At 39.8% G+C, this 27,758-nt stretch overlaps 1 protein-coding gene across 1 annotated transcript in view; it reads right to left on the bottom strand.

Moving 5' to 3' along the window:
• The window catches only part of ERG (ETS transcription factor ERG), a 129,554-nt gene that overhangs the window by 80,297 nt on the left and 21,499 nt on the right, over positions 1–27,758 (bottom strand). The window lies entirely within an intron of this gene.

Here is a 27,758-nt window from a genome sequence, read left to right as displayed (position 1 = left end):
TAGATTCCCAAATGTACATACCATCAAGATCTGGTGCACAGAAATAATTTGAAGCAAATCTTCTAAAAAGGGTTTTGGAGATGCTTGCCAGTAGAACATTGTGCCTCACAGCTATAATATCAGAAAAAGCTATTCAATTTAAATTAATATATTTGGCCAGACAGCTTTATTAAAATTCTTGTTGTTTTTTCTGTTATAATGGTAGCCTGTGGTATGACTAGCCCTCTTCAAAAATCTGTATAGTTATTGCCTTTCTCTTGCCTAGGGTGCATCATATGTTTTTGATTTTGATGAGCTGCATTGCACTACCTCATTAAAACAAACACTTATGCAAAACAAAAGGCTGTGTATCACAGCACAGGGTATGTAAGCCAGCTTTGAAGACTGCCGTGTTTCAAAAGAAAGTTTCAAAGAAGAACTTCCGTCGACCCATCTCCACTTGTGTTTAACATTTGTGGATGATGTCAGACACATTCAGTACTTTCTTAACTCCTGCAAACAAGGAGGCTTCAAAAGTGATATTAGCTGCAGCTGCAAAGCATGCAAGCACAGTGTTCCCTTGCTGGTGGACAGAAAAGGTAAAACTTTCCAACATGTGCATTTCTGCTGTCAGCCAGGCAGTGCAGCTTCCATACCCCAAAGACAATTCAGTTTCTTGTGCCTGGGCTGCTGGACAGCTCCACTTCTACAGCAATCAAGCACGAGAGGAATCCTTCTCTCCCCTTATCTCTTCCCAAAAGCCTCTAAGACTCTTCCAGATGTTTCCTTTTTCATTGGGACACTATTTCCAGAGCAGTTTCCGGGGGAATTAGGAGGTCTGTATGATTCATTTTTCTGGTTAATTTTTAATGACTACTTCCAGCTTAGATGGTATTTGCCTTTAGAAATGGCTACTTCCTTCCCATTGGAGAGGAGCACGCATCGAAAGGGAGCTTCAGATAAATAGTTTCAGTGCAGATATTACAGATGTCTTTAAGTTAGGTGAGATTAATCCCAGAAAAAAAATAAAATAATAATAATAATAAAAAATCTGAGATATGTAACTTTTCTGTGTATACATTTTTTGGCGTCTTGTTTAAAAAACCTCAAGTGCCAAGGTTCTTGTTTTTCATCCAACTCTCTCAAGCTGTTTACAAGGCAAATTACATCATCGCTACTACAAGCTTAACAAAGTTTACATCAGCTGGAATTTGGAAGGTCATCAAGATGTTATAGAATCTCAGTGATTACTGCAGTTGTATAATGTATTCCTCATGTTAATGCTGTTTCATTATGTGTCAAAATACTTAGATTAATGCAGGCATTGGTGCAATATTTGCATACTTTAAAAATTGTTAACTGTTTGGCATTTTGACACTCCACAAGCTCACTTTTAATCACTTATGGAGGTCTTTGTCTTCAATACCCACTCATAGTTAAAATTCAGTAGGATTTTACCCAAACTCTCTTAAAAAATTGCACCGTTAGTTACTTTTCAGTACAGAAAAGGAATTACCAGTAGACGCTATGTGTTCCACCATACTTAAGAAGTAATTACCAGCCATCCTACATTATTTCAAAAATATACGTGATTTAATTTTTCCATTTGACACATTTTGAAGTCAGTGACATAAAATTATGGCAGCACCACAGTGCTTTGAAAACTAAGCATACCAGCATCTTCACACTGTGTATTTTATTCATGGAAGTTCTCTACTGAAGGATCACTTCACTGAAAGACTTTTTTTATGGGCCTGTAGCTTATGCAGTTTTATCTGTTCATTCAGAAAATGTACTGCAGGAAATTCAGAGTGGACTGGTAATACACTTTGAATATAAATTTACAGACCGGTATAGTGAATTCATAGTTTGTGAGCAAACCACAGTCTGGATTGATTCTATGCAATGTGTGATTTACATCTAAGAGCATATAAATGTGTAGAAAATAAAGAAAAAATAGAAAATTTAATATTCATGTACAACTACAGATGAAAATAACTGACAGTAACTGGAGCTTGAAGTTTGTTTAAAACTATTCAAATTGTTTACCTTATTATGAAGAACCCAGCTCACCAGTTTGTCTTGGTATCTCCTTCTGGATGGCTGTACTATCTCCTATTTTTAACACCTTAATACAGCCGTTTTTTTTCAATGGACTAATTATGCTTGCAAGTGATTATTTCATTTCCTTTTACAAAGCTAACAATAATATGTACTTTCACCTGGCACTAAATACTGTCAAAATGACAACAAATGATGCAGTTTATAATCAATAAGAATATATACATATAGTTTAAGAAAAACAGTGAAAGTTAAATCCTGTCTCCATAGAAGCCAGGAGAATTTTGACACCATCTTCCTTAGAGACTACACTTTATCCTAGCTACTCACAGCACTTCAATTTGATAGGAAACAATTTTAAATGATAAATAGCAGCCAAAATGCACTGAAAAGGAAAGATTTAAAAAGCAGCCTGAATGTTGAAAGTAAGCTTGGCAGTTTTGAAATGTTTGGCCTACAAGGCTAAATCTGAGTTGAAGCAGAGGATACATTTCTGCTTATGCTACCTATGTGAAAGCTCTGAACTAGTCACACTGGCTCCCCTTGAAGACAGTGGATTCCTCCTTCTCCCTCTGGAGTCATCAACCAAGATGTGATATACAGGCAGCCCCATTTCAAACAGCACAAGGATCACCAGAACATCTAACAAAATTTCATTCTGAATATGAAGTTATTTCTACTTGTATGTTTAAACATGGATTTAAGATGTAGTTTCAGGTAGTAAAAATGCCAAAATATTTCTTAAGTTACACTGAAGAAAATTTTACATTATGAAATATACACTTTTTCCTCGTTTCTTAGTGGCAAAAATTTTTATTGCCTAGTTCTGATATTGCAGTCACATCTGCAACAGTCTGTTCATGTAGAACTGGCTACAAAATTTTATCTTTGGGAATCAGTACCTACTGATGCTGATGATTTTTGCAAGATGTACTGACAGTCATTAAATCTAGTCTTCTGGCTCCATACACCCTGCATGAGACAGTGGCTCAATCTCAGCAGGAGGAAATGTGTTTCCCCTTCCATGCTGCCTTGCTCTCCACCACATCCTAAGCTTTCCTGCGACCATGTCATTTGAACAATTTCCTGCAGAGAGTAAGATATGTGTTCAAATCTCTGATGTTAAAGAATGGCAAGCAAACCTGCTGCAAGGATGGTTTTTCCTACCCTTAGATTTTACAAGAGAGGAAGATTCATTTAAAGCTAAGCCACTTCTCCCAGAAGAAACTGGGGTGCTGAGGGAGGGAGTTTGTTCAGCCTGGAGAAGAGAAGGCTGCGGGGTGACCTAATTGCAGCCTTTCAATACCTAAAGGGAGCCTATAAACAGGAGGGGAATCAACTATTTGAAAGGGTAGATAACAGCAGGACAAGAGGAAATGGTTTTAAGTTGAGTGAGGGAAGATTTAGGTTGGTTGTCAGGAGGAAGATCTTTACAGAGAGAGTGGTGAGGTGCTGGAACAGGCTGCCCAGAGAGGTTGTGGATGCCCCATCCCTGGAGGTGTTCAAGGCCAGGTTGGATGGGGCCCTGGGCAGCCTGGTCTAGTATTAAATGGGGAGATTGGTGGCCCTGCATGTGGCAGGGGGGCTGGGGATTCATGATCCTTGAGGTCCCTTCCAACTCTGGCCATTCTGTGATACATTTGCTCAAAAACAGCCTGGACTGTGGGACCTTTTCTTTTGGCACGGCCACTCAGCGTTGCCCAGTGTTCTGCTGTCCTGCAAAGGAAGTGTTACCTCCCCAATCCCACATCTTCACATCAGGTCTTTGGGCCAAAGAAAGTGATATTTAAAGTGTTGGTTAGGGGCAGCATTGAGACTTTCCTCCAAACTGTGCATACATACACTAGGCTCTGTGCTTGCACTGGTGCTGAGCTCCTTTGTTGGAGCGCGGGTTCCTCTGAGCGGGCCTGATCATCTCTGCTGCTCCTCACCTGGGGCAGGCACAGGCTTGGCAACCTCTGTGTAGGACTGCCTGCTCCATTGTTTGTTTGGCCTTTTTGTGGTTGTGTGAAGATTAGCCAGTACAGAATAAAGCAAACTGGAAATATTTCAGTAGGTTTGACTACTATGACTATCCTTTCCTGGGAGGTGTTATTGAACGTATACTAAGAACTGTGAAGTTGTTTTCGTTAAGTATAACATTTGGTATTGCTTTATTGACAATGTGTTTGGTGGTACACAGCTAAAGAAATTGCAAGATTCATACATTCATTCCTTTCTAAACGATTTCTCATATTTTGTTTCCTCAAATAAAAGATAACCTACAAATATTTGTGAAGGAGTTGTGTTTACAGATCACATACAGAAGCATTGTAATACTTCACACTACTGAAATTTAGAGTACGACAGCTAACAAACTATTTGAAAATCAATTGCTCATTTCCTATGTGAAAATAATAAGTCATAAAAAATGAATACTGGCATAAATAGAAGTTATCGCATTACAGATTCTTTCCTTTTTTTAATCCTTATGTTCCACAAAACAAAACAAAAAAATCAACAACAACAAACAGAAAGAAACCAACCTCATGCTCATATCAGTGAAACTTCTCAGGACACCTTCTCAGAGCTTTAGAGCAGGGAGGAAAATGACATGCCATACATTGAAACTTAGACATGGGTTGGGCTGATCTTTGTCTTCCATATCTAAGTGAATTTTGAGCCAGAACTGTGTGTCTTTCAGAGAGGAAATAATGGACTGAAGTTAATAGTCACATGCAGAGTAAGACAGACTGTAGAGATGCTACACCTAGTTGAGCCTGATAGATTTTTCCCTCTAGGAAGACTTTTCCTGTGTATACCATCCAAGACCAGTGCTACTGTTACAGCCAGCACCTCCAGAATTGATTTCACATTAAAAAACATCTAATTAAATGCCACATGTAAGCCACACATAAGTACATAATAGTGGGGCTAGGCACTATCTGAACCTCACCAACCAGAAACAGCCTGCTCTGCTCATCAAGATCATCAGCAATATCTAATAAAGTATCTGAAAGTACAAGCCCACTGTCCAGTTTCCTGGAAAAACCGCTGTAAGACACAGACTCTCTTCCACACAACTCCACCCATGATGTCATGGTTCTCATTTTTAGCATATTTAGAGTACTTTTCAGCACATAATCTCAGATAAAATGGAAAGTTCTGCATTAGCAGTTCCTAGAGTTCAGATTGAACATGTTTTGGAGAGCCTTTAGTTAAAGTACGCGCTTACAAGATCATGAGAATTTGCACATCTTAACGACAAAAAGCATTGTTTTGGAGCTGCTGTTTGATTCATTCAGTGTGAGATTTCCCTCAGACAAAGAGTGCTATATTTGTAATAGTGATGCATATTGGGCCAGATCCTATGGCTCTGACTCAAACAAACACCCCACAGATTTTAAGAGAGACTTTTAACGACACGGGAAGAGAATTTCCTTTCAAAAACACAAGGATAATCTCTAATTGCATCTGTCTATAAGAAATGGCAGAAAACTATGATTTCTAATTTTAGGTATCCAAGACGGCCATAAATTGTTCATCTCACAAATTTAATACAGCATTTGTTTGCTTTTTAATTTATTCATCTATCTTGTAGCTCTTTACCTGTGTTACCTGTGGTTTGTTACCTCTTCCCAATCTTGAGTATGAGGATAAGCCAAGGAAAAGGTATTTTTCCTTTGTATTGTCCTGAAGTGAAATGACTGCAGAACTTGCACCAGCTGCAGCAGATTGCTCTGCAGAAGGCCTGAGGAGATCAGCAAGCAGCTGGGACAAGGACTGGGCAGCAGTAACACTTGTCCCCCTCCAGACAACTTCGGATAGTCCTACTGAAAGCTGCTTCAAGATAGACAATGGGAAATCAGATTAAAGTGGCTTTTGAATAGCAGCAAGGTTTCAGAGAAACATTCCCAGACAGGGCATGTTTTGCTATGAGTAAAAAATAATGGCAATTCTACAGACACCAGCAAAGCCAAAATATTAATTTATTCATACTGAGGACCTTTCCCCCATGACCAATGTCACGAAAAATATTGACATTTTACAACACTCTCCCAATTTTTCACAAGTGCTGGAGGCTCAATTTCCACTGACTTCTTGTTGTGCCTTCCCCTAGAACTGGCTCAATTTCAATGATGAGTGAAGAGTCTCCTTTAAAAATAGTTTGAAAAGCACTCAGGGATTTCCTCATGATAAAAACTGCATTATAAATTTAAGTTATTCACCATATGGTGCAAATAGCTAAGAAATGTATGCCTCCTTGTAAGTGAAAAATAATGTCTGTAAGAGGCACATGGATCCTAGCTAGGAGTGATACCATCAACTTGGGTAATGGGGTTGTAGATTTGAACCCATTTAAAAGGATTTCACTTTGGGACAGAGAAAGAGTAAAGATTAGTATATATTTAATTTTTAGGTAAAGCCAAGATGAAAAAAATCATTAAAGCAAAATATTACAGCAAATTCCAAAAGATATGAGTTTAAATATCCTATTAAAATAACCTGTACTCCTAAAGGTGTTGGTGAAAGAAAAATAGCTCACAAAACAGAGTTACGAAACTTAAAAAAGTCATAGGTGCACGAGGCTATGAAATGAGTTTTCCCTCCTGTACTACTAGAAACTACTAAATTAATTAATTGATTGATTGCTAATTTGTAAATCCAAATTGCTAATCTCTGTATCTCTGATACCTTTAGCTGGGTGCTGAAACTACCCAGCATATATTTGGTAGGTTTTTTTTCCCCATGTGATCCAATGTTATAAAGTTGGCATGCAATCTTTCTTTTAAGTTAAGGAGACTCTTTGTGTCCATGAAACATCTTTTTATTACAGAATTATTATTAAAGAACATCAGTGTATGCAAATCCTTCAGTGAGATTATTGTTACCTAAATTTAGCTTCTACAAAGTTAGATATCTAGGCTAAAATTGCCTCCTTTGCAATCTATTTTGAAGTGGGATTAAATAGTCTCTGGATATTATTCTGAAGATAGGTTTAGCTTTCAGACAACTAAAGTTAGGTGAGATGAATCTCAACCTTAGTAATGTAAAGTAAAGAAGACATGACATTTAAATTAGAGGGGGTTTCCTCAACATAACCTACATGACATCAGGAAGACAGACTTCATGGGAGATGGTAAGGCACAAAATACTTTCTACAAAATGCATGGCTCTGTGCAGTTAGTACAGCCACACCAGCTCCTTAGTCTGAGGGAATTCAAAGAGCATGGGGATTTCACGGACATAAATGAGAACTGGACTTGGCACCATACCCACAAACTGATACTAATGGAAACTCTGAAAGAAATGTGTTGCTACTGCTTAATGTAGTTTCCCAAGTAAAGACATATTCGGGAGCATGGAAGAGCTGAGGAAGCTGTAAATAGGAATTTGGTCATCCACATTACCATTTTATATCCAGCTCAGCTGGGGAACAACAAGAATCTGTGCCTAGCAGACAGGTGGTTATTTAGTGGTGGTTTTAGTTCATGTCCCAATAAAAACCACACTGACCACACCTCAGGTAACACCCAAGCAAGCTCAGGTTAACACCCATCTTAGCAGTCTTCACTGTAAAAAAAAAAAAAAAAAAGAAAATTCCTAGAGGGATAGAGACCAAAGTATTCTTTCATCTTGCAAGTGGTTTTCAAGGCCATGCCTGAAGGTGCTGGCAATCCAGGAAGGATGTTCATCCAGCTTCCTTTTGCTCAGTATCACTGTCCTTAATAAAAATTACTGACAGTCCCCAGGGCCTGCAGAACCTTCTCTTCCATCCACATTTAAACACAGGTGTGAGGCCCAGGTAAGAATAGTACAGTACCTTGTAGAAGCTTCAGATAACCTCAGAGTTCACTGAGATTATTTTTCCAAGGAAACCCCCGTGTCCAGGTATGTCATTTGTGATAGTTGCAGAAAAAAAAAAAATGACATTTCCTTGGCGAGGAGTTTTTTAGAGTGGATTTTTGAATATGTCTCTAAGCATCGTATCTTCTGAATTTCTTTCTCATATTCTATTTCTGTATTCCTGAAGGCACTGAACTTCTCTCACTTCTCTTCATACAAAAGAGATGAAAATCTGTTGCCATGAGAAAACGATTTCGTCATGAGACTCAGGATTATGGTTGGACTTGACGACCTTGAAAATCTTTTCAAATCTAAATGACTCTGTGATTCTGTGAATTTTATGCTGTGAGAGACAGTACATGTAAGCCAACTGAAAAATATTTTACGCAGGTATCTCAAAAAAGGCACCAAAATCAACAGAAGCAACAGCACTCATTATGATTCTGCGGAGAAGTACCAGGACTCACATTAATCCTGTATCCCTCTCAGTCATCATGTTCAGTCATAAGCACAGAGTTCCGTCATAACAGAAACAATGGTAGGATGTGGTATTAATTAGCATAATTGCCATTTATCAGCAACTGCACCAAGCGGATCTGTGGTTGGTGCAGACAGAATACAAGTGTACCTGGACCTCAGTATTTTTCTGTCCAATAATTTTAGGTTATTGAAGAATAATTGTCATGGGATGCAAGTTTATATTACATCATAAATTAGAAACAGATAAGCGAAGGAGACCAGCATTGAAGAATATTAATGCAGCATGCTTCAAAAGAGTTATTCAGCATATTTAATCTCATTCTATATTCAGTGGAACATTCTTTTTCTACCTATGTTACCTTTTCATATACATTTTCATATTCATTTGTCATAGCACACTACTTTCTACTTGGCTTAGCGAAACATTCAGTGGTTCCTTCAGCTTAGTCTTGAATAGCCTAAAAAACACATAAACATGTGCATCATCTCAGATTTTAGAGGGCCCTCGCTTATTACTAAATGCATTAATACAGCATTTAAGATGCAATTTGAAACATTCTACTGCTGACTCATGGTGACAAGTTTCAAACGGAATCTTTACTATTATTTTCTTATTTTCTCTTTCCTATATACATTTTGAATGGGTGACTGAATGTCACTTTTTTTCCTTGACAAGAAACCTTAAGCTTTTCTTTAAAATTTAACTGTTCTTCCAAAATTTTTTTTTTTTTTTTTATGCACAGATGCACATTCTAAAGATTTTAGTACAATGAAGACTTCCAATTTTCCTTTAAAAAATGCATCCTACTTGGTGTCTTTCCTATATTTGATACAGGAGGTCTATTTATAACTTCACCATCATTTATTATTGCGGCTGCATAGGTGTTATTTTTGCCCTACAGTAAGACTCAGTGGGGCTTCCCAGCATTGCCTTAGTGTTTGTTTTAAAAAGTGCATACACAGTCACTCCCAAGTTCTCTGTTTCCCTTGAGTGCCTACATTTTTGTTGTTAGCAGTTTAGGCACTTCATTCTTCAGGCCTTCCACAGCTCCTGGATTAATACCATCAGGGCTGTGTAACTTGTTGCTATTTAATTTATCAGTTTGTTCCAGCACCTCGACTGTTGATCCTGGCAAAAGAAGCAAAATGTTTTAAGGATGCCTCTAGAGTAGATATCTAAAACAAGTCACTGAGAAAAATCCCCATTACTGCAGCCAGAATTACAGATTGCAAACTGGCTCATGGACAGTCCATATGAAATCAGATGGAAGATTCAGCTAATGCAGGTCTTTCTGCTTCTGATCGTAAGGTACTATATCAAATCTAGTGTAATCATCAGAAAATACAGCTGGTTTTGTTTGTTCGTCTGATTTTCCCCAGTGGCAAGCCTGTGTATGTTGCATTCATGTAAGTCTTCAGATGGTCCGCTCTTACCAATGTGTGTGCATGTGTGCATCTGCTGCCCTGATCAGTGTTCTGCATCTGGAAGAACAACCTGTTCCACACCTCCTATGAACAATTGATTACACAACTAACTCCACTATCCAAAGAACTCCTACCTCAGCTATTACGCATACTGATTCAACCACAAAGCAGTGTGCTCATTGCAGCAGCTACCCATCAAAGCGTGATCAGCCAGGCTGACTGGGCAGCCTCATGTGCCATCTTGTTGCCTGAAAACCAAGGCAACAAAAGCAAACAGCCCTAAGAACTCAGTTGTGCTCAGGAACTTTCTGGTTTACTCAAAGAGCATTCTGCAGACAGATGGGTGGGGGGTAACCTCCTGGTGGCCCCCTCACCCTCCTCCCCTCGCAGCACTACAAGCACTACAATGGGATCCATGTGTGCATTGTGCTGCCGGGGTTGGGGCTGCAGAAGCATGACACTGTCATATTTATGGATCTACTGCTGGAGCCGAGGCTTCACTAGGCCAGGCCACATGTGGGGGCTGTGAGACAAACAGTGGCTCCGTGGAGGGAAGAGAGCAGCCCCTGGGATGGTAAAGATGGGGCAAGGGGAAATGTTCTCCTCATCCACACAGAAACAAATGCCGACATTTTTGGCACCCAAACTTCACCACACCAGGGTTGGATTCAGGCCCAGGCTCTGAGCTAGCAATAGCCTTGTTAAGAGGACTCTGGTAGAGGATTAGAGTCCAGGCAAAACCCAACCACCCACCCCCAGTCTGTGCAAAACTCTGTTTTTGGCTCGCTTCCGCCCTGAGCACATTAAGCTAAAACAGCAAAACAAAGGTGGGGGCGGGTAACGTCTGGACTGAAGCAAACAAACAGAAACACTTTCTCCAAAGACTGCCTGAAAGATTTAATATGAGTAGTTTTTGGAGCCCATCTATCATTTTCATTTGGCACTATTATAAATCAAATAATCCCTTGATCCAGAGAAGGCACTGACGAGACTCAAGTCAGGCCTCCAGAAGGGATGTGCTCCTTAGCCTGGAAAGTTGGCAGATTATTTAATTTTGTTAGCAAATTTGACAGTGTCATAGGAATTTTCCAAAATCAAAGAGCTCTTTCACAGGCTCCTCTACCCAATACTCAATCCAGTGTCTAAGAATAACATTCAGCCCTCATTAATTAATGATATCAGCCCGAATAATGTCAAATTGCCTCAGAGACCTTGCTGGGATGGATGAATCACACCCGGCCGGCTCCAAGGCTCTTACTCTGACAAACTGCAGTGTGTGATGATGGGCTGCTTTGCTTTGAAAGCTTTCACCCACGGCGTCCTGACAGCCCTCAGCCTAATCTGCCCCAACACATGTGCACAGAGCCAAGGGGAGTCCATAAGGTTAATGGGTGTCTGAGATGAGATAACGTTCAGCTCCTTGACTGCTGAACTCAAATAGAGGCAATGTAGGTCTACTGCTGGGATGACAGAAATGTTATTCAAAATGTTAACTGTGCCATCAACCATGGACAGATGTCCTCTGGCAACTTAGATGCTCTCCACTTTGGTCATTCAGTGAGGCAGCATGTTTGCTTGGTCACATTTTCTTCTTCAAGAGAAGATATCTCATGGAGTGGCTACCAAGCAGGGAGTATTGAGCCACTAATGTAACACCAGTGTGTCTCCAATGTGTTCAGGACCTCAGTCAACTTAGTTACGTCTGCTGGGTGCTCAGCTTCACTTTGGCTATGTCAGAAAAAAGAACTTTTTTTTTTCACACCAATTAGTTGATGCTGCACTTTTTCATGAACTCTGTTCAACACAGTCAAGAGCAAACAGCAGAGAACCACTGAATTCTGAGATTCATTTCAGAAACAAGATCAGACTCAAGAGTGAAAGGCCACAAAGAAATCTACACCTGAGCGTCATACTTTTGGTGAAATGGCTCTCAAACTTTTATAAGGGTAGATAGTGATAGTACAAAGGGAAAGGGTTTTACACTAAAGGAGGGGAAATTTAGCTTAGATGTCAGGGAGAAGTTTTTCCCTCAGAGTGTAGTGAGGCTCTGGCACAGCTGCCCAGAGAAGCTGTGCTGCCCCATCCCTGGAGGTGCTCAAGGCCAGGTTGGATGGGGCCCTGGGCAGCTGAGCTGGTGGGGGGCAGCCCTGCTCATGTCGGGTGTTGGTGTGGGTGGACTTTGAGCTTCCTTCCAACTCAAACTGTTCTGTGATTCTGAGATTCTTGCAATACTTGCTCTGCTGATAATATTCCGATATGGGAAAAGATACAGCAGCTGTCTTTATAATTTTACAGTTTTACTGAAATCATAATGATGTATGAAAACATCCTGACTGCTTCCCAGTTGCACTGTACTAACACTGATATAAAAACCACCTTGTTTCTACTTGCAACAGAATCACAAACCCACTCTATATTTTCACTTACGCACACCTTCTGCTTTCTGTGATAGCTGGAAGAGCAACGATTCCTTATCTATCAGACATGAGCCTGAGGTTTAGCCATATTTGAACATCACAGTCTTTTTTACGTAAATGTTGCATTCCTAAGACCTCATGAAAAAATTGCAGACCCAAATAACAACCATACTGTTTAACATATCTGAATAAATGTTTATTCACGGATGCCCTCCTTTCCCTATGTACTGGCCATAGCTGACCAGGCGTGCATGCTGTCTCCTTCCCCAGCTCGTTGCTCTCGCCTCGGCCACCATGCTCCTACCATGAGCAAGCCCAACACTGCAGCACTGGGCTGAGCTGTGTTCAATATAAACACCAGCTCAGCATAAACACACGTGTGGCGTTCAGTGAGGGATCCCGGTCACGGAGGCGAAATGTCAGGGAGACAAAGCTGGGACTCGTCTTTTTGTGCGGCGTTTGTTTATATGCTGCACACGTTGCGCCCAGTAACGCGAAGCCATCAGTTTCAAGTTACAAATACACCATAAATGCCATAAGTAATTTATTTCTCTGCTCTGCCTGGGAAAGCAAATTTAGGATTTAAAAAAAAAAAAAAAAGAAAAGAAAAGAAAAGGAAAACAACCTTTTTTGATGCTGCTGTATTCTGACTGCTGCTCCAAATATATGAGCTTTTATTTCACATAAGCTTTGTTTAGATGCAATGGCCAAAGCTCTAAAAGGGTTTGATGCTGAGGGGTGGGAATTCTGGGACCCCCTCTCCAAATAATTTTCAATCCAGTGAACTGATTTGAGAAGAGTTTGCATGTTCTCTGACTCTAAGGCAGTGTGGTAGTTTTAAAGGTGACGAGTTTCAAATATGTAAGCTCTAACGAGGCACTGGCAACGAATTCTGTGAAAAGCATTAAATATTGAAGTAGCCATTCTCCTAAAGCATTCTGAAAAATTACACTGGTGATTGCATTTGAAAAATCTGGTAATGTTAATTTCACCACTGAAATATGATTTCTTTTAAAAGCTTTTCCCCTTCATGGTCGCTGCCATAGGATCCACCCCAACATCTGGAGAACAGAATTGACGCTGACAGACTAATGCACATGTGGAGGAGTGCGTCTGCTACTTCACTGCTTCTCAGGACAGACACATTGTCTCTTTTTGGTTCTCTGTGTCCCCTCCTTTTCTCTTCCAGTTTTTTCCCCCTTTAATAAGACTGCACATGTTTTCCAGCTCTGCTGTGAATGTGACCAGTATGCGATATTGCATTGCATCTACACGGAATGTCTGGCTTAGGTGATACCAAGCGGTTACTGCCCTGGCTTTGAATGCTTGCTAGGTTATTAACCGGCACATCTGGCCCTCTCCCTAGGAGGGTGAGTTCTGTAGTGCCCCAGGAATTTCTTTCATACACTACTTTTATTAGCTTTTCAAAAGAATACAGATCACCACTGGAAAAGGAAGACTTAGGTCACTTGCAAGCATATTGGTCCCCTACCTGTTTGCCATGTTTAAAAAGTAACAGCAGTCTAAACCTGTTATTTGATTTTCAGAATTAATCTTCCATGATTTCAGGGCAATCCTATTGTTCTTTTATTTGGAGCATGCCTCGCAGAAAAAAAAAAAAGAAAAAAAAAAAAGGAAAAAAAAAAAAAAAAAAAAGAAAACGGCTGTTGAGTTGTGAGAGGTAGAATTAAAAAAAAAAAAAGTTTCAGAAAGCCACAAAGATAACTTTGTTTAGAAATACAGCTCCCAAAACATTAATTTCTAATCCCACTTTTCTTGTGGGCCCCAGTCCATCATCACAAGAGGGAAAATCAAAATATTCCAGGCTAAATCAGAAGAAAGAAGTGCATCTGTAGCTGCAGAGAGCAAATTTATCTCTTTTGCCCACACATGGAAGTTGGACAGGACGTGAAGTTAGAACGCAAGAGTTATATTACTACTATAATTTTCCCATCTGGACATCCCTATTTCAGTAATATAAGAGTGGCCTTTTCTGGTTTTGTTTATGTCACTTCCGAAGCAGTTTAAAGCAACTGGGAAAACTACTTTTGTCTTCTTGCTGGCAAAAAGCATCCGTGTGGGGGAGTTACAGAGGTAGCTCTACACCACATTCCTACTACCTGCCCAGCAAAGCCCAGCACTCATGGCCAAAGCTTTCCTGTGGCAAGCCTGGGGAAAATGCTGCCTGCTTCCCTACCTAGTCACCTACCTACATGGAATTCTACCTTTCCAGAAAAAACTTCCCTCTTCGTGAGTTACCTGGAACAGCTGTGCACACTTCAAATGCAAGAAATATTCTCCACACAGATCTATTCAAGCACGGAAAAAGAACTTTGCTGGAACTGTTAATCAATCTCTTTTGAAGAGCTTTCAGGCCAGATTTTCGGAAGCTGTCGGCACTCTCCAGCTTCCATTGTTCCAAGCAGGAGCTGTTTGGCACTAGGAGCTTTTGAAGGGCCGATACTTCATGTAGGTGTTTAAATGGGAGCTCTGCTCCACATTAACCTTTTTTGATTGCTTTTGGCTAGGCTAACCATCCAGAAATATCACATTGAAAGAGGAACACGTAAGCACTCACAGAAAGCATATTTTAAAACTGTATGCATAAATAGCCCGTACTCCTCCAGCCAGGAAAAAGAAACAACGTTCTGTGATTTCCCTAACCAAGAGAGACTGCCAGGCAAAAAGTTCACAAACTTCAGTAAATTCATACAATGAAAACAAAACAAAAATTCCTAATTATGTAAATGAAAACAGTGAATGTTTTCAAGAATGTCACAACCTACTCAGAGATTTCTGCCAAACAGAACAAGAAGTTAAGACCCTCAGATAAAATCCTGATTTCTTTAGATCAATATGAAAACAAAAGGGATGCCGAGTCAAAACTCTAAGACCTAGATTCTAATATCAAATAAATCAAAGCCAACAGAACATAAAGATCTTCTCACCTCCTTGGGTCTGAGTCTTCTGAAAAGCCCACCTTGGCAGAAATAGACTTGGCATTATTCATTCAGCTCCAGACTTAAAAACAATCACAATTCATTTGGTCCACTAAAATTCATGGAAATCCTTACAGAGAATTTTGTTGTGCTTGCCTATTAATTGCATTGCCTTTATAAGGCTTCCTGTCTCGAACACAGAAGCACTAGCACTGAAATTCAACTGAGATTGTTTTCCCCCTTCTTCTGCTGCTTTTATTTAGCAAAAAAAAAAAAAAAAAGAAAGAGAGAGAGAGAAAAAGAGAGAGAGAAATGGTAGAAGTTCCTTACAGGAGTTGGAAGAGGACATCTGCAGGCAATTTAACATGAGGGTTTGTTTCTATGTCAGCTGGCAACCCCTGGATAACTCTGTCATGTAACTTCTATGCTAAAACATGATGTAGGACAACCAGTGAGATGGGTAAATATAGCAGCACGTCAGTTTAATTTGATTAAGATTTATACTTTTTCAAAGGGAGCAGCCCTGCCATAAACTATGAAAACAAATACAATCCTACTGCTGAATGACTGCCCCACCCTAATTCACCCCAGCAGAACTGATCTTCATCAAACCAACTTTCTGCTGCAGCCCATGAAAACGTCTCCCTTCCAGTGCAATTCAAAGAGAAATGGAAAACATTCTTTTTTCAGATGAGCGAAATATCTCTAGTGCTTTTGTGGATAGCCATCCCTTCACTGATAAAAGTGTAAGTAAAGATCAGTAAAGATCCAGTTTAAATTCCTTTGGAGGTGATGGCAGCAGAACGTATTAGGGCTCATGCAAGCAGGAGGTCAGTCCCAACGTTAGCGTCTCAGTCTACTGCTTCCTGTTGATTTTAAAAGGATTCTCAGAAACACAGCCTGGTATCTGAAGAGAGCTCTGGAGATAGCCCAGCTTACAGAGTTCTCCCACTCCATGTGTTTGACTTCCTTTCAATTAGGGGAATCTGGTCAAGTGAGGAATGCATATTCATTCTGGTTCCACTTCTGTTCTTGCATCAGTTCTTATGCATCTTGACATTTATAGCTGCACATTTTAGACTGAGGCACTGATTAGATGCAATTGTTAAAATTACCTTCCTCCCCCTTCCTTTTTGTGTGTATGCTTTGGTTTGAATTATCAGCAATTTAAAAATCAATCTCGGAGTTAAATGTTTAATGATATAATTGCTTCTGTTACCTAAATTTGTTTAGTTTGAGCTTTATTAGCATGTAATATCTGAAAGTATATTTTCCTCTGTCTGAGTTAATGATGTCTGCTGCAATGGCTCACACTGTTAGCCGACAGGCTGCAGTTCTGGGACGATTCTGAAGAAATTGGAAAGATTTTCTGAACCTGTAACTAAGGAGTAGGCGGCTTCCCTTAGTTTCTGTAATTGAATGAATCTGAACTCTCAGTTGGCCTCCACTTCAAGTTTAAAGCAATTTTTTGTTCACTCTGAGGTCATTTTGAGGGCCTCTAAATCTAAATGTTGGCAGGAAAGTTCTACTGACCCAGACTGGGGCCCGTATGCCTAGTAAGTGCCAGCCATGCTTTATACTGTGCTCTGCAGCCCTTGTCCCAGATTTTCTCTGTGGAGGGCCCTGTGGATGCTCAGGTGAACAGGCTCCTTTTAGAGGAAGCTTGGAGACTGGGATGTATACTAATGTTCGGGACATGGCTGCTCCTGCATGGCAGGTCATCTACCCCTCACTTTCCAAAAGATTGCTACATTTATGTAAAATGTTATCTGGATGTAATTATATCCAATTGAGATTTACAGCTAGCTCATTTAAGAAAGGCTTGGATATATCCCTAGTTCTGGTGTTAAACATTAAGGATACTGTCTATAAGGTGGGATTAAGTTCATCTAGTGATGAGCTTCTAAAAGACCTCCTGTGCTCCTCTGTCTTCCAGTAGAAAGACAGAGGCACCTCCCAGTTCATCTCTTCCTAAAGGGGTATTTCCCCATTCTCTATAGAGACAACCCAGAACCTTTTAAACTAAATACCAACCAAAACCAGCTACAGTTAGGTGAGCATCCTGTTTAACACAGCTTCAGACTCTCGATCATTTGCCATTTCATAGTTCTCCCACCTTATTCTATTTCACCCCTACCAACAGGTATGAAGTGTTAACTGTTTGCAACCTCACCTGCTGTGACCAAGAAGTAAGCGTGAAGAGGTAAAAGGAGTTATATGTTTGAGAAGTGCCCTCTCCTCCATTTCCAATTGTTTCCCTAGGCCATGGATGTCCAACCTTTTGGCTTCCTGGGCTGTAGTGAGTGAAGAGGAATTGTCTTGGGCCACATCTACGTATGTCACTCCAAAAGTAATGTCTCTCATTTATTTCCATGGAAACTGCATCAAATCCAAAGAGCACAGTAACACTGTTTGATAGAGCAAACTCTCAGCTATTAAAAAAAAAAAAAAAAAATCCAGTGCACCAATGCAGCTACAAAAAAACATTCTCCAGTGTGCCAATACAGTCACCACCATTTTTGCCAGCAATGAACAAGAGCCTGCATGCCACGCTTGTAAAAATCTGTACCAGCAGAGGTGAACCACAATTGCTGTCACCACTCCTGAGACACATCATCCACCACCTCACTGTGTTCATAGCCACTCTTTGGTCTCCATCAACATTTGGCAAGCATTAATGAATGTCAACAGATGCCATTTTTCCACACGAGAAATTCAACGTTGCATCTTTGCACTTCTACGTCTGATACGATTATGCCAGACTGCCCCTCTACTGCCAATTGTCACACAAGAACAAAATGTAACGGATTATTAGTGGAAGGTTCAACTTCTACTGCCATACCACCAACATTTGCATCTGACACTGTGGGCCAACAAAATAAAATAGGAGGCATTACTTTCGGGGCTGTTCTCAAAAAATGTATAGCATAGTTAATGTATATAAGTAACAAATCATTTTTATTTTTAATGTTCTCTTATTAAAACATAAAAAAAAAGAGAGCAGCAAAACCATAAAACTAGCGAGATATGTGGCTTTGTGAAACTAATGCATCAGTCTTCGGTGACAGTGGCTGCAATTCTCAGTGAGTTCTGCAGGTGTTCATCAAGATTTTTGATGAAATTTCAGTTTTCCTGTACTTTGTGCTTGAAAACACTTTTTCATAAATATACTTAATGCCCAAAAGCAATGATGTGAATAAAATGTGACTGTAAAGTGAGGGATATTTCTCTCCTTTAAGATAGGGCTCATGAAAGTCTAGTAATTGTAAGATTTTTGAGTTGAATGTCTGATTGCAACTCTGCATATTCCAGTTGAAAATTTTCAGATTGTGTATTTATGCTGACTGAAAATGGAGTAGTAAATATACTGAAAAAGATAATTTTTTGCAATCTTGAAACTTGTTCTCAAATTCCTTAATCACAATGGAAAGTACATCTGTGTATTTTTTGCTGTTCACAGGACTGTGTTTAGCCAATGTATCAAAATGCATACAATTATTTGCTTTAACTCTAGTTAGCACTGCACTGTTCCCTCTCCTTGTCTTGGTTTCAGCTCAGATGGGGTTAATAGCACATTGATGTCTGGTCACTGCAGAGTGATGAGTGCATGCTGACTGCTGCCATGATGGAACAGGGCAGGGGGCAGGCTGCATTACAGGCTGGGGCAGGCCACATGCAGTCCATAGGCTGCCAGTTGAACATCCTTGCTCTGTGGCCCGTGTGTGCATTCAGATCTCTACTGCCATCAGTTTACTATTGATTTAGGCCTACGCACTCCAGTTAGCTCTTTATGACTCCTATCAGAGAAGAGTATGCAGTGCTCACCCCAAGAGCTATCTGCACTGGACATGATATTCTCACATTTGCAGGATTCCTCACATGTTATTCACAGCAATGACATCTGCCAGGTTTCTGTGTTCCTGGAAAATCTTGATATGTGACCAAGAGAGTATGGACAAACAATTATGTATGCTCATCTGAGAAAGCTCTCAGCACACCACAGATTTATCTGCCTCCTTTTGAGCACTATTTCTATGCAAGGAGGTGAGGATGACCTCCAGCAAGTTTATCTTTGATACAAGGTAATCACTGGCAGTAGGAAATACGAGGGCTGCTCTGAAAACAAAATACATCTCCTATTTTATCACGATGGCCCACGACATCAGAGGCGGATATTGGTGGGATGGCAGTAGAGGTTGATCCTTCCACCAATATACCATTACATGATGTTGCTGTGTGACACATGGCAGCAGAGGGGTCTGACCCAATGGTGTCTGACATGGAAGTGTGTATGAAGCAAAGGTGCATCAATGAATTTCTCCATGTGGAAAAAATGGCATCCACTGACATTCATCAATGCTTTCTGAATGTTGAAGGTGGTGGGTGATGTGTTTCAGCAGTGGTGACAGCAATGGTGGTTCTCCTCCACTGGTGCAGATTTTTACAAGCCATGCAGGCTCTTGTTCATCACAGATGAAAATGCAGAGCTAATGGTTGTGAGTGTTTTGACAAACAGTGTTTTGTATCTGAGATTCTGCTCTATCAGTGTTCCCATGCTCTACATATCTGATGTAGCTTCCATGGAAATACATGAGACACATTACTTTCAGAGCATCCTATGTTCTTATGCAGGACAACATTTGGGTTTTACAGGCTATTTGGCAATTTACGGGAACAATACTGCTGCTGTCACCATTTCTGTTTCTCCAGGACAAAAAGGAAAGGATGCACGTTTCTGATAAATAAACATAATTGCCCCAAGAATATGCTTAAGTTACAGAAGAAGTTTATCCTAAGGAAACACCCTGGAAGTACTGAGATGCTGGCTACTGATTTGAGCTACAGAAGAAATATTTTTTCACAGAGAGTTTGAACAAGCTTTTGAAAGTACACTGAGTCTGAAAATGTCACACAGAATACAGGCAAAGACTTATGGCAAACGATAAAATAGCAAGTTGGTGGAATCTAATCAAATACCCATAACTATTTATGAGGTAATGTCTGTATTAATAATCTAAAGAAGGGGATTAAACAGCACATCAGTGAAAGATATTACGCTCCAAAGTCAACTCTGTATAACACTGAGAGTAGTGAAATAATTGAAAAGGATCCTGAGATTAAAAGAGGCTAATAAAAAAATAAGATTTCAGATATAATATGAATGGTATAAGCCTGCAATATGAGACAGAAAAAAAAAACAACCACTACAACTCTCTCCTTCATCTCAAAAAAAAAAAAAAAAAGGAGAGAGAGAGAAAAAAAAAAAGAACAGAGGGAGGAATGAGGAAGAGAAGTTTGTTTTTTGAGTAGTGTACGCAGGAGAAAGACATGTTCAAGTTTGAAGCTGGTCTCCTTTCCCACGGGCTGCTGGAGAACCAACCAGCCTTTGGGATAAGCCTATCAACTCTAGGAAGCATTACTTGAAGGACAACAACATGATAATTTTTTGTGATCAAGCAGTAAGTACAGCTGAAAGAAGAGCTGCAGTGTTGATGGGAGGAAAGCTGCCTGGCTCACTTCACCTGAAAGAGGCTGTAATCAGAACTAATGTGGATAGATTGTGGGATGCTTGGCAACCTCCCTTGAGCTCCCCTTGTATATATCCCTCTTTAAAAAGGTGAGAAGCAAAAGGTTTGTGAAATTAAGGGAGCTGGAATCTGAGCAGAGCTGATACACAAAGAATAGTTGAAGAGGGGAGAAGAGTGGATGAAAATAAAGAAACATTTCATGATAATGAGCCTCTTGGAACAATCTCTCAAGGAAAAATAAAGATGATCTATTGATTGGAATATTTATGTCCCAGTCAAGGCAAAACACAAATTCAATGAACATTTAATTGTAATTTCTTACTAAATAGGAGACCATCTCTAAACATAGCCCTGGGCAGGTGAGATGGTTCTTGTAACCACTTGCCAAGGAAGAAGATTGTCACTGCAACCTCTTGAGGCCCCAGGCTGCCCAAGTACCATTCTTTTGGAGCCCCCTGAAGTTGACCATCTCACATTCCTTCCCTTCAGTTTTTAGCTGCAGAGTTACAAAACGCAGCGCAATTGCTTGAGCTAATGGGGTTGAGTGGCCCCATCTGTCAGGATGACTCTGGCATTAGGAGGCACCTCCTTTGTCAGTGGGCTTGAGAGAGATTTACAGGCAGGAAAACAAGGCCTCAGTCTCACTCAAGGCTTTAGAGTGGAGAAAAGTGGAAGGGCCTCCATCTCTCTGTCTCCTCCTTGTCCTTGTGCCAAACTATCTGGTCTGTTCTTCCCAGCTTTTCCTTGTGTCTTCTCCCCACCCTCAGCTTACTGTCCTAGATCTAGTTTCCATGACTGCCCATTTTATAATTTCTATATTTCTATCCATCAGCAGTAGAAATGCGCAAACTTCTATTGGGCAGACTGACCGTAGAAGTTAGATTTGAATGCATCTGATTCCACATACCAAAGGGTTAGTGTAAAACATCACATTGAAAATGCATTTGGCACTCTTTAATTTGCTCTTTCCCGCTTATGAAAAAGATAAATTTTGTTTAAAAATGGCCTCACTTAAGGAATTATCCATGCCATTAGTCCCCAGAACAATCGAGATTAAAGTCATTAGACCATCTCCTATCAAAAAATATACATTTCTTTGAACATGTCATTAACACTGTTTTCCATCTGGCTGTTGGCAGCAATCTTGGATTTGCTCCGAATTGCTGAAAGTTCATCAATTATAGTACACAGAAGCCATTATCTCTCTTTCCCTTTTGCAAGAAGGTATTTGCTCAGGCAGAGAGAAGGAGGTAGAGTTCAGGGGAAAAAATACTGATGCAAGCTCTATGGCAATCGTTCTGCTACACAGAATTCAAAATTTTTGAGAAATAAATAATGATTTCTGCATACAAGGAGGTTCTAGTGTTCAAATACAGCAACGATTCTGGCATTATTACATGTAAATGATGTGTGCTGACATAGGGTGGAAGTAACACACAAGATTTTAAGCCTGGCAGTTTGAGGGCTCAGTGAATGAGTGCTGGTGCAGAGGAATGTTATCCACATTCATAAGAAACTCGTTTGCTTTATTTTACGACAATCCAGATTAAACCATGCCTATCATTCAATCAAGATTTAACAGCTGTGATCCAGCTAGAATAATCAGAAAGAAGCATTGTGAAATGGAAATAGTGTTGTTATCCTGTCAGTAAAAAAGCATAGGAAGAGCTTTTAAAGTTTTGCCAGAATAATGAATGAAGTACATGGTGAGGGGTAAGTAAGGGGGATGGATTTACAGCTACTCAGCAGCAGCAGCTTCATGGACTGCTGATATGGATGCCTTTTCACATCTGTCACTGAGGGACATTTGTAACCCATGAGAGGAGAGCATGCATGCAGCAGTCATGCTGAAGCAGACATCAGGCAGCAAGTTTGCAACTCAGATGAGCCACAGTAGCCTGTTCACCTTGGCACAGTAGGCCTAAGCACACCATCTCTCACCTAGAGGCTATGGGAGGCATTTCATCCATGGGATCATCACTAATTCACACCTGTAGAAGGTCTGGCATATTTTCCAACAGATATCAGCCCATATTTTTTGAGAGAGTGGGAGTATGTTATCAAACAGTCTTCAGTGGTGACATATGGTAGGATTATACACTCCATTTGGATTGCCTATTCAACTATGCTGCCACTAGCTTACTTCACGTGTGATTTGGGCAAATTTCTCCTTGTTTTTTGCTCAGATTTCCATGCCCTCATTCTTAACTGAGTTGCCCAAATATCATTTTATAAGCAATGAAGGAAGTGCTTGAGGAGTACAAAGAATCTGCAAAGACAGGGCTCACAGCTTAGTCAAAGAGAGGTGGGAGGAAAACCCTGGCCTTTATGAATCAATAAAATGAGAATAATAGTAACACTATCCTTCTTCCTTTCTTGTCCCCTGTGCCCACTCAGGCAAAGATTGTATTTTGCATATAAAACTCCCAGCATAACAGTATTTTAGAGCCTATTTAGAGATTCTACAATTCCAGGAAAAATAACAGATTATATCAGACCCAGAATATGCTCTTTAATTAATAATACGAGCGAAACAAGCCAGATTTAACCTAACACAACATATCAAGCTAATCCAGCAGCATCTCTACCCTGCCACAACTTGAATTCCAGTGTACGTTTTGGCCAACAAAGAAGCTCTGAGATCAGACTTTATAATGCTTCCAATGGGATGCTGTGCTTGAAAATATGCATGTGACATCTAATTTGTAGCCCAGGCACCTACTCGGAGTAGATTTCAGAAACAGCTCTGAGGTAATTGTTTTATTTGTTCAGACAAACCGGATTTTTATTTCATTGTAATATCACGTACGCCTTTTAGATTTGGTGGCCTCAATTTGAAACCTAGAAGCAAAAATCTCTAGTTAGATCCACCGAAAAAAAAAAAAAGACAAAAAAAAAAAAAGATGTTCATACAGATGAGCTGAATTTGGCTAGAAGTGCTAGATGTCCTCTTTGATTACTCTATCTGGCACATAAAGAATTCCTCTTCTCAATTTCTACCAGGCAGATGAAGGCTATACAATCCACAAGCACCTGTCTTCAGCTGTTGCCATTCAATTGTCACTTCCTCTATCCTAAATCTCAGAATCTTAGATCACCAAGGAGCATAAAAACCTGGGCAGGCCAAATCTTTCACCAGATCAACATTGCTTCAATGAATTACACCCATTTACCCCAGGACTGAGTTGATTCCCAACAAATGTAGTAATTTGCTTGCCTACACTGCTGTAACTTGGACTCTTCTGCTTTACTAGGAGTAAATGAACACCACAACCCCCTTTTTTTTTTTTTCCTGAGAAACAGTTTAATGAAATCCTTACCAGTCATGGCACAAGCTAACTAAATCCAAGTAAGCATTTGGTCTCTGCAAACAAGACTTCTGGAAGCAGAATTTAACCCTTAAAAAAGTTCAGAAGTTTTATTGAAGAGTTAGCATTCACAAAGCATGTATCATTTCTTTAGCTTGGTGAAGAGAAGGCTCCGGGGAGACTTCATTGTGGCCTTCCAGTACTTGAAGGGAGCATATGAACAGGAGGGAGAATGGCTGTTTATGAGGGTGGATAGTGATAGGATAAGGGGGAATGGTTTTAAACAGACATGGGAGGTTTAGGTTAGATAATAGGAGGAAGTTTTTCACTCAGAGGGTGGTGAGGCACTGGAACAGGTTGCCCAAGGAGGCTGTGGATGCCCCATCCCTGCAGGCATTCAAGGCCAGGCTGGATGTGGCTCTGGGCAGCCTGGTCTGCTGGTTGGCGACCCTGCACACAGCAGGGGGGTTGAAACTGGATGATCACTGTGGTCCTTTTCGACCCAGGCCATTCTATGATTCTATGATTATGATTGCATACAAAATGCATATCTGAGATAGGACTGGCACAGTGTTTCTATGGTTAGTAAAACTATAATTCAATCAATAGAATTTAAAAAAAAAACATGTTTAAAAATGTATATGCAAAACAATTAGTCTTGCCCATTCAAAGAGGCAGTCCAGCCACTGACTTCTTCAAAACATGTCTTTTGATGTGCTGTAACTCTTGCAAAGATGTTTTATTTAATGCCAGTGTAAGCAGCTAGATCCTTATGTAGCTTCAGTGACTAAAACTGGGCTAGTAGAAGTGACACAGTTCAGACTGACAAGCAAAGACTCACTTTCCTGGTGAAAGTGGTATCCAGAATTTCCATGCAAAACCTCATTTCAAAAAATAGGAAAAATAATGTTCTTAAAGTGACAGTAGATATAGGAGATCTATTTTCATCATGCTTGAAATTTTCTGTTGGTGACAGAAGAATCTTGTCCCCCAGACAAAAATATTCCTTAATATAATGCTTAATATTAAACACTTTATAGCTCTGAATTAAAATGATAGCCCCTTTTGATGGCATGGGGAGGGTGAGATATGAGGACAGAGCAGACTGCAAATGTCTTTCTGCAGACTCTTCTGCAATTTTGAGACTGATAAGAGAAAACATATTCCAGAAGAGTGAGAGGATACACAGATTTTGGTATTAAATCGAATGCACTGCAGCCAATTCCTTTATACTAATAAACTATACACATGACTTGCAGATACCAGAAAGCAAAAATTTATTTGTCGACCTTTAAATCAAACACAAACCTATTTTTTCAACAGTTTGTCATTAAACCAAACTAATGGTACTATTTTAACACTTTAACAATGTCAAAAATTATTAAATTAAGGTGCTGAATTTGAACACACAAACTGCTGGGCACACACTTTGCTTTATTAAATGTAAATAGTATTACTTATTTCATCCCATTCAAAAGTACCAGATGTGTGTAACTGCTTGAAGATCAGGGTCAAAATTCCCCATATTTTGAAAACTGAGACTAAGGGTCAGAACATATACTTCCTTGTCCACGTGAAATGTTTCTGTCCTTTATGTCTGGGCATAAAACAAGCCCATAGCCCAGGTATAACTATACATTAGGGAGCAACAGGAACACAAGTTCACCAGATCAATTATGAATGATTTGCTTAAACTGAATGAAGCTCCCAGACAAAATAAGGACAAACATTCCCCTAACTGAACAAGATCTGCCTGGGTGTTGAAGTCAGGCTCATACAACTTCCCATTCTGAAATGTGTCACAAGAGCTGTTAGATTGGATTACATTTCCTTCTGGTAGTGCAACAGGCTGTTTTCAAAACAGAACACATGAGAACTCACATAATACAAATTAAATCATTCTTGCTGCATAAAGATGTCTCTGAATATTCATATTGCCATATTCATTCATCTTTCACACTCATTTCCTGCACATGTTCAGGAAGAAAACTTAAAAACAAAAATCTGTCAAATCTTAATAATTCAGACACTTCCTAGAAAGCAATTTTCAAAGTAACAACTCTAAATGTGCACGAACGAGGTTATGTCTGCTTATTCAAGGAACAAAATACCAGCAAAGAGTAGCATATGACTTATGTGATGGAGTGCAGTTAAACAAAACTACAAGGAAGACTGCAGTGAACCCCATATGTTCAACCTCACCATGGCAATTAGAGGCAGAAAAGATCATCACACCAAATAGTCTTTCCTATGTTCAATGCACACTACTTTCTCATGGCTTACTTTTAAGAATGTTTTTACATCAGATTTTAAAGTCTAAATGAATGGCATTAATGGCATCTTCCCGAAGAATGTGTTTAGACCAAAGCAGACCGTAATTAGACAAACAGAAATGTGAAAGATTTGAGGTTTATTTGGCTAGTTGTCCTATCCCAAGTAGAACATTCAAGTAACTTGAATCTTCACACCCCATCTCAATGTGGCAACAACTTGTGTGTACTGTCCTGCTGAAAATAGACTCCTAAAGCTTCCCTTGAACACAGCAATGTTGCAAAGATTTTTGTGCAGCTCACTGTACTCACTGTAAAAAGACACATACATACTCAACCTTGTTCTCTCAAACTCTAACTCCCATTATAAAACAAAACAATACGAAAGCCTACTTTTTGGCAGAAAACAAGAAACTGAGTTCTTAACGTTCTAGTGTTTTTCTTACTACTAGTGTAAGAACTTAGAAGGACACTTAGTAAGGATGAAGAGGTTCCATATCCCCATAAAATGTTTGTATTCTTAGCAGTTGAGATGCAGTTGAGATGATGAGACATGCAGTGGAAAGACTGCTTATTTGGAAAACTTGTACAGACTGAAGGGACGAGCTCTCATACTGCTGTCCTCCGTTCCAGTATCTAAACACAATCCAGAAATGCTGTAGAGAGTTACACAGAGAGGCTTTTCTTATTCCTTATCTTTCTACAGGAAAAGTGAGCTATTTAAAATAACATTTCATTTTTATTCAGTTAAAAATAAGTTGAAAAATGAGGGAGCTGCTGACTGGTAGATAGCAGCTGGCTGAGTGGAAACTCCATGAAAGAAGTTGTTGCAGAAAAAGTAACTTCAAGGAAGGACAGACAGACAAACAGAAAGAAAGAATAAAAGAAAGCTATTCACTGGCAACCTGCTTAGCATGGCTGATCTCTCCCTTTGATTACAGCAATCTTATTTACCAGCAGTGCTCTCACATGGCAGAGACCACGTGAATGATAAACGTGTGGTTTCATCACATTTTTTATATGTAAGTGTAAGCTGCTTCTCCCACTTAAGACACTGCTATGTGAGTATCCTTTTTACTTCTGGAAATGAATTGCTGTTCACCTCGAGAAGCAGCCAGTTTCCAAACCAAACCTCTACGTGATAAAACAGCAAGGCTAAAATAGAGCACCACCCCCAGTTGGTGAGGTTCAAGTGCTATTTACAGGCAATATCCAAAGATGTCTTATTTGTAGAAGCACATCAGCTATGCCTGCTAAAGGTAGCAGGCTCCTGCTTTTCTGAAAAAAAAAAAAAAGAAAAAAAAAAAAAAAAAAAAGAAAGAAAGAAAAAAAAAGATAAAAGAACACAGTAATAATAGTAAGAGTTAAAATAGTAACAAAGGAGCTGAAAAGTAATGCAGAGCCCTCTGAAGTGTAGCAAAGCAATCCGGTTGTAAGCCTATATAGCACAAGTTCAATGTCTCTGCTCCTTTGATTTACACAGAACTAGGCCCTGATTTTTTTCAAAGAGATGTTTGTTTGTCTT

The sequence above is a fragment of the Tympanuchus pallidicinctus genome, unplaced genomic scaffold (assembly GCF_026119805.1).
Source record: "Tympanuchus pallidicinctus isolate F22 unplaced genomic scaffold, pur_lepc_1.0 scaffold14, whole genome shotgun sequence".
Lineage (NCBI taxonomy): Eukaryota > Metazoa > Chordata > Aves > Galliformes > Phasianidae > Tympanuchus > Tympanuchus pallidicinctus.
Note: the sequence above shows the minus strand (reverse complement) of the source record. Positions and strands in the feature narration are given on the sequence as shown.